Raw genomic sequence first — 11,067 nt, 5'->3', positions numbered from 1 at the left:
TGTGTGTGTGTGTGTGTGTGTGTGTGTGTGTGTGTCTCCATCCAAAGGGAGGTGGGTACCAAGTACCTTCATTATCAGAGAGTATGACCTGTGAGTCAACGGCCAACCCACTGCCACTCTCCAAGCAAGTGCAGGACTCCCTGGTGGGCGACCCAGGAGGCAGCTTGAATTGGGCATGTCAGACCCCCACCGTGACCCTAACCCCACATCCCTTCAGGCCCTGATGAGGACTGCCCAGAGTCGGAGCCCAAGAGCCTTGGAAGAGCTGCCCTTCCAGGGTCATCCTGGAAGTGGCCCTTGGAGACACTCGCCTAGACCTGCTTCTGGTCGTGACCCGCAAAGTCCTGGGTCACGGTGGTTCAACAGCCGGAGCTGAGGTGATTTTATCAGTGGAAATGACATCAAAGAAAAGACAGGATCCTTTGCTTTGCCCATACAAAGAACTAGAGGATTTTCTCATCATGCTCTAAACCTTCCAAATGTGTTGTCTCTCTCTTTAAAATGGAAGCTCCTTGAGGTCTGACTTTTTATGTATATCCTCAGGGTACATAGCACTTAATATACACTTTTTTCACGAATTAATCTTTCATATGTCTACAGGATTAGTCTTTGACAAGATTAACAAGGGACTTCAGAGCATTTAAGTGGGAGCTTTCAGAGAGGAAGGGAACCATGACAATTTGCCATTTCACTGAACAAGTTTCACACATGGAAAAAAGATGCATTTATTTACAACCTGTGTATTATTCCCCCCCCACCAAAAAAAGGCAATGAATAAAACAAATTTGGAAAAAGAAATGATTAACAACCAAATAAAAAAAAAGAGGCTCCAAATCGCTACTAGCAGGAGAAATGAGAATTAAAACAACTCTGAGGTTTCATCTCACACTCATCAGATTGGCAAAAATAGCTCCCCCCCAAAAAAAAAGAAAAAGAAAAAAAGTCTTAGATGGTTGGAAGGAGCGTGGAAAGGGAAGCGGAGAAGCACATGAACACAGCTTTTGGAATAGATGGGAACTGGTCCACCCATCATGGAAAATCATCTGGAAGAATTTGAGAAAAGTAATGTAACTTCAAGAAGGAAATGAAAGAGGACTTAGAAAAGGTTTCCTAGAGGAGGCAGCCCCTGAGTTGGGCTCTGAAGGAAGTTAGGGGCTCCTAAGGGTGGAGGTGAGGAGGAAGGGCTTTCCAGATTGAGGGTGGGGGAGGCCACCCTTCACAAAAGTGCACAGGCAGGAACTTTCCCTTCCTCCTTGGTTTAGTTGAACTTTGGGAGGGGAGGGGGGGTGAACAGCGACTCTCATGATTTATAAAGCTTCCTGTCCTGTTTGTGTCCAAAGGAATTCTGGTCCTGCCCCCACTTTTCACAGACTTCTCAACCCCGTTGACTTTCTCGGTCTTGGGTTGCTTCCCAAGTCCTACTAGTCAGCGCAGTGAATCTTGTGCTACAAATCTGTTGATTTAATAATAATCCCATTCTCCAGTCCCTGACAGGCAACAATGAGATTGTAGGACTTTTGTCATCTTTGGCTACGTCTGATGCCCAACTAGACAGTGAACCCTGTGAAGGCAGCGATGGACTCTTATCGAATATTTGTAGCTCTTCGAAGGCTGAGAATAGGATGGTGATGGATGGATAAATGTACCTGCAGAATCATGTCCTCCAACTCCTCCATATCTGACCGAGAACTCCTCTCCAAAGTCACCCCATGAAGGGACATCTAGTCTCTGGGCAAAGACCTTGGAGGAGGGAGAGTCCACCATTTCCTGAGGCCCCCCACTCCATGCTGGGATAGCTCTTCTCTTAAGAAAGTATTTCCCGATTTTAAGGCTTAACTGGCCTTTTTGCAGTCTCCACTCATGGTTCTTGGTTCTGCTCTCTGGGTCCAAATGGAACCTGGATCTCCCCACATAATCTCAACCCTTCCTCCAACTCCTCTTCTGTGATTAAGAATCCCTAGATCCTTCACCATGAGAAGTGTGAGCCCAGTCTATTGGTACCACATCAGGGCAAATCCAAAGGAAGCTCTCTGGAAAGTGGGAAATCTGTATTGATACTTGGGAGACCCTGTAGAGAAAAAGCTGGTAAGAATCATCAAACCTATGTCAGCTTTAAAATAAAAAACAAAATAATAAATGAAATAGAGGGAGATAAAAAGAAAACAGAAAGAAATAGAAGGGGAGAAAGACAGAGAGAGAACCAGAGAGATACAGACAGAGAGATGGCGAGAGAGAGAGAACAGAGAGACAGAGACAGAGAAGAGAAAGACCAGGTGGAAGAGGGAGGGAGAAAAATGGTCTTGCCCTCTGCTCCATTGTCTCATTTCCCTCCAAGGGCTTTGATAAATGGAGAGATAACTTCTCTAATTCCCCCAACACTCCTGTGTTAACAGGGGTTCTGTCTCTGCTGAAATGTACCCTCCATTTGTTATCACTCTTCCACTGGACAAATCACTCCAGATAGCCTTACGTCACCCATTCTACTCGGACCCAGAGAGATACCCCATCTTCACAGATTTGCCCAGAGCTAAGAGAAAATGATACATCAGTACCTGCTGTGGTCAGACTCTGGCAATTCACTTTATAATTAAATATGGGGGAGGAGGGAGGGTGTGGAGAGAAACTACAGGCATTGACAGATGTACAAAGCATTCCATTTTCCTGGAAGCCTTGCTGAATTCCCATGAAATGAGGTTCCTTGTTGCCTTTGGACGGACAACAAAACCGATTCCACCATCTTCTTTCTTTGCTGCTCCAAGGAGAGCCTGGCTCAAAAAAGGATGACTCTGGAAGGATGGTCCAAGGAAGTCTAGAAGACTGGCTCATCCTTCCCTTTTAACTACAACTTCCTTCTGTCTTCTGATTTTTCCCAGCAAGAATATCCATTTTTGCAATGATTCCAGTTCTTTTTTTTTTCTTTATTCCTTCCCCATGCCCTTCCCTAGATGGCAAGTAGTCCATGTTAAACATGGTAGAGATATATGTTAAATCCAACATATGCTTACATATTTATACAATGATTGTGCCGCACAAGAAAAATCAAATCAAACCAGTAAAAACATAAAAAGAGAGAGAGAAGCAAAATAAAATACAAGCAAACAACAACAGAAAGAGTGAGAATGCTCTGTTGTGGTCCTCACTCAGCTCCCACAGTCCTCTCTCTGGGTGCAGATGGTTCTCTCCATCACTGAACAATTGGAACTGGTTTGTGATTCCGGTCCTTTAGTAACATGCTATTCCTTTGTCGTTGGACCCAGATTGAGAGTACCGACAGTCACAGTAATGTTAGTGAGTGGAGAAAAAACCATGGTCTTCTTAGAACCTCTCCCCGGTCTCACCCTCCATAAGTGTTCTGGAAAGACTCGAAATATCAAGGAAATGGGGACAATAGCACCTGCCTCTGAGAGCTTCTGTTCTACCCGATGGTGGAAAGTCAGCTAACTTTTGAATTAATAAATGGATTAATTAATTTTCACTTCAATCCAACAAGTATTATTATGGCTATTGGAAATTAAACTTTTTTTTTCTGCAACCAAGATACTATGTGCTTTTGCTGTGATAAGAAAGAAGAGATTCATCTTTCTACAATACCCCCTAATGACTATTCCTCCCCTGCTCCAAAACCTTCAAAGGCTCCCTGTTGCCTGTGAGGTTTAGTTCCCAGTCCATGAAATCACGTCTAACTTCCTCTGCATAACATTCAGATAGCAGGGACATAAGATCATAGAATCAGAGCTGAGAGGGACCTTGAAGGCTATCCAGCCTGGCCCTTTCATTATACAAATGAGGAAACTGAGGCTAAAAGGAGTAGGAAGACTTACCCAATGTCATGCGGGTAGATTTAACAGAATTAGGATCTAGTACTCTGACTCCAAGCTCAGCCTTCTGTCCACTGCCCCCCAAATCCTTTCCAAGAGTCACAACTTGAATTTCCCCCAGAGTCTCTCATAGGACGGGGCAATGTCCCATCCCAAGATTTATTGACTGGTTGTTTGAAAGAAGATGAGTTTTTCATCCTCAAATTCCTCCAGGGTGTCCTTAGTTTCTTCCTGACTTCCTTCCACTCATCTAGCTATCGGCTTCCTGATAATGGGTCATCCTCCTTCCTGTTTCATTTCCCCTCACCAAGGTCCTTCAGGCAGGTACTAAGTGGCAGAGTCAGAATTTGAAACCTCCGTCCTTTGGCTGTAAATGGGGATGTGCGATGGGTTGCTCAAATAAAGATCTCCAAGGTGGAAGCCATCGACAAGCAAGGGTCCCCTCTACTCCATCCTTAATAAGGCAGCCTAGACCTGCCAGCCTCTTCTAAAAGGCATCTGGCTGGAGGAAGCAGGGCTGGAAGCTGCCCTCTCCCCAGGCAGCCCAGCCCGGGCTGGGCAGCTATCACTGGGAGGAAGATTTTTGGCTCTCCAGCCTCAGCTTGCCTCTTCCACCTTCCACCTACTGTCCCTGTACCAAACTAACGTCTGGGGCCAAGCAGCACAAAGCTCATCCCTTCTCCAGGTGACAGCCTCTCCATTACTGGAAGGCAGTTATCATAACTTGTCTTCTTCAGGCTAAACATGCCCACTTCTTTCCAGAGACCCTCATGGACATGGGCTTGAGGACCTTCCTTATCCTGGCTACTTTCCTTTGGATGCTGTGCACCCTTTCAGCCGCCCTCCCACGTGGCGGTCCCACAACTGACCACAGTCCTTCAGGTAAGGTCTGGCCTGGGTAGAACAGAGAGGGATCAGGGCTTCCCCGTCCCTGGAAGCTCTGCTCCGGCCCTGTTAGCACCCAGCTGCCATAGTCCCCTGTTGCCTCACAAGGGGCTTGCAAGATCCCCCCCCCAACCCTTCACTAGAGGACGCTGCACTAGAGAGCTCCTGCCAAGCTGTCCCCAAGCCCCTTCACTGTACCAGTGTTTCACCTACATCTTTCCATTATACAGTGGAAGGTGAACCTGAAGGAGTCCAACCCAGTTCCTTCCACTGAAGGTCTTTATCTTTAAAAAAATGAGGAGCAAAATGAGCAGGAAAAGATCTCTCTCAGACATGAGACAGATCAGAGGCAGAATGGGGAGGACTTGGCAGCTGATTGAATGGGGGAGGGGGGAGGACTCAGTGCAGGATGTGAAGAGAGAAAAGGGGCAGAGATGACTCTGGAAGGTCTTCTGTAGACTGACAGCACAACCAGTCAGTGGGTGGGACAGAGATTGTTTAAAAAAGACCCAAAGGGGAGCACTGCATTTTGATGATCGTGTGCCTGTAGGATGTCCCTCTCTCACTTTTGTTCCCTCCTTCCTTGTGCCCACACTTCCCTGCTCCACTGAGACTCAAGTTATAGAAGAGAAACAATTGGGCAGATGTCTTTGGAAAGCACCGACCGTCTGCTTCTCGGAATGAGGAGCCTCGCAACAATAGGACGGATTCATCCCAAGAATTCCCCTGAGGTTTCATCCCCGAGAGCCACTGCCCAGCTTCTTATTCTGAGTCCTATTTCTGGGACTGGGTTCCCTCTGCTTTCCCCTGACCCCAACCGAGCACTCCAGTTATACCCTCCCCCAACACGCACACCACACCATCTTCTGACTTAGCTGGACTGAAGTGATGGCCCAGCCAGCTCCTGTGCTATGAAGGGAAACTAGGATGAAAAGACTTTGAAGCCTCCTTAACCACAAATTCTTATTAGACAGGCTGGATCTAGGTCTGAGAAAAAGTAATATCAACAATATTATCAATATTAGACATAATGGAGAGAGAGAGAGAGAGAGAGAGAGAAAGAAAGAAAGAAAAAAAAAAAGGAAGGAAGGAAGGAAGGAAGGAAGGAAGGAAGGAAGGAAGGAAGGAAGGAAGGAAGGAAGAAGGAAGGAAGAAAAAATAAAAAGAAAGGAAGGAAGAAAGAAAAAATAAAAAGAAAGAAAGAAAGGGAGGGAGGAAGGGAGGGAGGAAGGAAGGAAGGAAGGAAGGAAGGAAGGAAGGAAGGAAGGAAGGAAGGAAGGAAGAAGGAAGGGAGGGAAAGTAGGGAGGGAAAGAGGGAAGGGAGGGAAAGGAGCGGGGAGGATGGAAGAAGGGGAGATAAAGAAAATTTCAAAGAGAAAGAGGAAAGAGAAACAGAAGGAGAGAGGAAAAAAGAGAAGGAAGGAAGGAAGAAAAGAAGGAAAGAAAGAGAGAGATCTGGTTTCAAATCTGTTTCTTCTACTTCCTAGCTATATGACCAAAGGCAAATATTTCTTTACTTCTCAGGCTCAGTTTCCTCACATTAAAATGGATTAACAGTCCTTGAACTACCTCTTTCTCAGGGCTCTTGGGAGAAAGATGCATATAAACCTTAATGGTCCACAGAAACAAGAATGACTGTCATTTTAGATGTGGCAATGTGGGTCACATAATTAAGTGACATCAGAAGAAGCTCAAAATCTGGCAAAAATGGTGGGTGAGGAGGAGGCAGGTAACAGGATATTCAAGTAAGACTTAATCCACCTGGCTTCCTTGCACTGGTTGGTGCCCTTGGCTTTGCCAAGTTGAAAGGAGGACTCTTGCACTGCCAACTCACTCCTAGACCAAACACATTAATAAATGTAAGCAGTTCTTCTAGGGGGATAATGTGAAGAGAGATCCGAGGCGCTCTCCCCATCCCACAGCCTCCAAGTCCTCCAAGAGTTAGCCTGGAGCAGACCACATATCATCCAACTGGGCTTAAGTTCAAGAAAGAGACTCAAGAACTGTCCACTGGTCTAGAGGCTCCATCTTAATCCACAAGCAGTCAGACCATCCACTTACCAGGCAAGAACTCTAAATCCTGGCTGAAGGGGTCTTTCTTCAAGGAGGATGGGAAAATGTACCGGATCCTTTTTTGCTTGTGTTTATCATTCATTTCGCGGACACACAGAAGACACCAATGCGTGGTTTCTAATTAAACCCACTCATAAGATCAGAAGGAAAGTGTCTTTGTTTGTTTAATTGTTGTTTCCCCATAAAAATCCTTCCTCGATGCCTTATTTGTGGCGTGGAGGCAATCCTGTTTCCCAAGGGATGTCAGAAGAATACAAGCTCTGGAGGGTATGGTGAGAGAGCTGAAAGAACCTGGAAGAAGAACCTGACCACTCAGAAGGTGGCTACTGTGGGAGGATGGACCCGACCAAGTACAGTGAGCCCCATTTCCATAAGAATTGCACATCACAAACATCACACAAGTTGTCCTCAGTCTCAGGGCAGGAAGGATTCAGGCTGGTCGTGTTACACCTTTTGAAAATTGTTGTTTGTCCTTCGTTTTCAGAGGATCAATGACACGTGGCTGTTGCCTGGATTCGTGCAGGAATTGGATGCAAGTTGCCCAAAGTCATCAGCCTCTCTTTCAGACACTGAGGTCCGGTGGCAGGACAAAGGTGAAGGGGACCCGTGAGGGCCCTGATTCAGTGGAGAGCCTTGGGAACTTCTACGTCTGACCACGCTCCAAGCGCTCCATTGGACCAAATTGTTCTTCTCTGCCCATTCTGCCGAGGAAGTTCTCCGTGGGCTGGGGGAAGGCTCCCCCTCCTAATTCACAGAAGGCTTGACTCCTTTCATTACCCTCAAGCTGGCTCACTCCATCTGCTGAGACAGTATCAAGGCGGCCGCTGCCCGGGCTCCAGCTTCTTGGAGCCCCGGGTGCCAGACTGACATCAAAGGGAGATGAGCAGCCCCGAGAGGGGCTCGGCCGTCACCCCGCCAGAGAGGCGGGACTCCCAGGCTTCCCCTCCTTGGGAGAGACGAGGGGAGGACGCGCCTTGCTTGGGATCCAAGTTTTAGGACCGTTAGCTTCTGCGGCGGCTGCTGCGTTTTCTTGCCATTACTCTGCCCTAGTTTTTTTTTTTTTTTTAATTTTTTAAAATTATATCTTTTTATTTACAAAACCTGTGCGTGGGTAATTTTTCAACATTGACCCTGGCAAAACCTTCTCTTCCCAATTCCCCCCCCCTCCCCTAGCTGGCAGGTAGTTCAACACATGTTAAATATGTTCATATTTAATAATAAATAAATAATGTAAGTATGTTAAATCCAATGCACGTATACATATTTATACTCTTCTTTTGCTGCACAAGAAAAATCAGATCTAGAAAGGAAAAAGACCGAGAAGGGAAACAAAAGACAAACAAATAATAACAGAGTGAGGATGCCATGTGGTGGTCCTCACTCCCTTCCCATAATCCTCTCTGGGGGTAGGCGGCTCTCTCCGTTACTGGACAATGGGAACTGGTTTGAATCATCTCACTTTGACGAGGGCCAGCTCCGGTTTTGTCTGGCCCGGTGACACGAGGTCAAAGTGACTTGATGAGAGTCACCACTTGGGTCCCAGTTTCCAGTAAGGATGGGGGTCGGGGAGACAAATCAAAAAGCACCCGGAAGTCTGAGGCCTTCCCTCCATTGCACTGGGGAGGGAGGGACAGGAGAAGAGATCCTGTTTTCTGAGAGAATCCGGAAGGGGACGGATTCCATTTCGTGGAGACCTCAAAGCCAAAGTTCACTTGTTGGAAACGTGGAAGACATTTTTGTTTAGTCACAGGCTAGACAGAGACGCTTCGGGGTCTCTTCCCGCGCTGAGATTCCGAGATTCCTTGAAAGTCCCGAGGTTCCTGAGCAGCCCCCCCCCCAAAAGGCCGGGGGAGCTCTTGCTCGCCGGCTGGGCTCTGGGCCTGGGAATGTGTGGGGCCGGGACAGCTGGAATTGGAGCTCGAGCCAACACAAATCTGGCTTTCCGGGGATGACGTCACCATGGGGGGAGCGGGCAGCCCCGGCTTCCAGCACCTGTTCTGGAAAATCCCCCGCCGTGCTCCTGCCCCCCGGCAGCCGGGCTTGATGTGGGTCTTGCTCCGAAAGCTCTCGAGTCCCGATTCCTAGAAGGAAGGCGCCTGGCGGCCAGCGGCAGCAGCCCCCACAGGGGCCCTTGGGACGCCCGCTCCCCCTCGAGGCCTCGGGCCCCGGACACTCCGGGAGAGCGGCGAGAGCTCCCGTGCCCCCCTCCCCCAAGAAGGGCCTCTCTCCTGCTGCGGCTTCTACCTAAAAGTCACCCGCTGGGCGCCGGGGCCCAGGAGACTCAGAGCCCTGGAAAAGGCAGAGGCCGAGCAGCCGTTCGGCGCTGACCCCGGGCCCAGAGGCTTCCCACACCGGAGACCCTCGGGCGTCCACGTGTGACGTGAGCCGGTGGGAGCCGCCCCTGAGATCCCGCGCTCCCCGCGAGGAGAGGAGACGGGCAGAGCGGCAGTGGGAGCGCGGCCACTGTCAATGTGGCCCCTTCCGGGCGGGGAAGCGCCTCGGGGACGCCAGCTCTGGTTTTCTCTCCCGAAAAGGAACCGGAGCCAGAGGAGACGGCCCTAAATCACAGAGTTCCCGAAGTGGGAGGGTCTCAGAACAGGGAATGGCAGGGGTGGGAGGGTCTCAGAACAGGGAATGGCAGGGGTGGGAGGGCCTTAGAACAGGAAGGTCAGGGGTGGGAGGGCCTTAGAACAGGAAGGTCAGGGGTGGGAGGGCCTTAGAACAGGGAAGGGCAGGGGTGGGAGGGCCTTAGAACAGGGAATGGCAGAGGTGGGAGGGTCTCAGAACAGGGAATGGCAGGGGTGGGAGGGCCTTAGAACAGGAAGGTCAGGGGTGGGAGGGCCTTAGAACAGGAAGGTCAGGAGTGGGAGGGTCTTAGAACAGGGAAGGTCAGGGGTGGGAGGGCCTTAGAACAGGGAATGGTAGAGGTGGGAGGGTCTCAGAACAGGGAATGGCAGGGGTGGGAGGGCCTTAGAACAGGGAAGGTCAGGGGTGGGAGGGCCTTAGAACAGGAAGGTCAGGAGTGGGAGGGCTTTAGAACAGGGAAGGTCAGGGGTGGGAGGGCCTTAGAACAGGGAATGGTAGAGGTGGGAGAGCCTTAGAACAGGAAGGTCAGGAGTGGGAGGGCCTTAGAACAGGGAAGGTCAGGGGTGGGAGGGCCTTAGAACAGGAAGGTCAGGGGTGGGAGGGCCTTAGAACAGGGAATGGCAGGGGTGGGAGGGCCTTAGAACAGGAAGGTCAGGGTGGGCAGGAAGCCAAAGCCAGGAAGGACCTTGGGACCCGGAGCCCAGGAGAGGTTTCCGTTCCCCAGCCAACTTCTCACCTTGTCCATGAGCTGGCTGCTGTACAGGGGAGGGGGGGGGGGGGGAGGCTCCCCAGGTTGAGCCAGAATCTGGCCCCCCAGCGGCTCCTTCCTCTCCCCGCCCCCACCGCTCCCAATGTTTATGAAGCACTTAGTGAGCGCACCGGCCCAGGCTCCTCCGCTGCTCCATCCCGGCTGCCCTGTTTGTCCTTAGTTGGGGGCCCTCGCGGGCAGTAGCTGCTTAGGGACTGGGGGGGGGGGGGCTTGGGGTGGGATGTGGCCTCGGGTCACCTGCCCAGGAGGAGCGCCAGAGTGGGGGGGGAGCAGCCTGGGGGGGGAAGGGCTGGGAGGCTGCCCACGGGGCTGGGGCCGGAAGACGCCCCGGAACACGGGCGCATCCCCCTCCCCCCTCACGTCCGGCCCGGGCCAGCAGCCAGGCCCGAGTCCCCGCGGCCCTTCTCTTTCCGGCCCACGTGTCCAGCCCAGTCCCGGAGCCGTAACTCACGCGGGGCCTCAGAAGCTGCCGAGGCCGGACCTGCCCCCACGCTCAGCCGGAGAAAGGAAATCGGAGGGTCCAGAGGGGGGCGGCTGGAGGACGTGACCCGGGAAACCGATAAATCATACATTTGTCCGAGACGGGGTCACAACCACCGGCCGGCGCTGGCGGAGCCCGTCCTGCTCAGGACAGAGACACCGCGGCTTTCTATTAATACACACGGCCGCGTCTCTGCCCCGGGGGCGGGGGTCCGGGGGTCGCGGAGCGGTTCGGCCCAGCCTGAACCCCCTTCCGAGGGAGGAGGAGTCCAGACAAGCCTCCCCCCCTTCCGAGATGCCACAGGGGGAAGGATGGCCCCCGGCCTGGGGGAGCTTCTGGGGGGGCCGAGCCCAGGAGCACCGGAGGCCGGGCGCTCCCTCCCCGCGGCAGACAGTTGTGTATCCCTCGACAGACACATTTGGCTTAAAAAGGAAATACTCCATTTCATGACTTAA

General features: G+C 51.1%; 1 long non-coding RNA gene across 1 annotated transcript; it reads left to right on the top strand.

Moving 5' to 3' along the window:
* The first annotated feature begins 6,032 nt into the window (after positions 1–6,032).
* LOC127539772 (uncharacterized) lies at positions 6,033–10,280 on the top strand. Its single transcript, XR_007948031.1, has 3 exons — positions 6,033–9,474; positions 9,602–9,671; positions 9,704–10,280. It is a non-coding gene; the product is annotated as an uncharacterized LOC127539772 (long non-coding RNA).
* Positions 10,281–11,067: the final 787 nt, after the last annotated feature.

This window comes from Antechinus flavipes, chromosome 6 (genome assembly GCF_016432865.1).
Source record: "Antechinus flavipes isolate AdamAnt ecotype Samford, QLD, Australia chromosome 6, AdamAnt_v2, whole genome shotgun sequence".
NCBI classification, from domain to species: Eukaryota; Metazoa; Chordata; class Mammalia; order Dasyuromorphia; family Dasyuridae; genus Antechinus; species Antechinus flavipes.
This window is presented reverse-complemented; position numbering and strand designations above follow the sequence as displayed.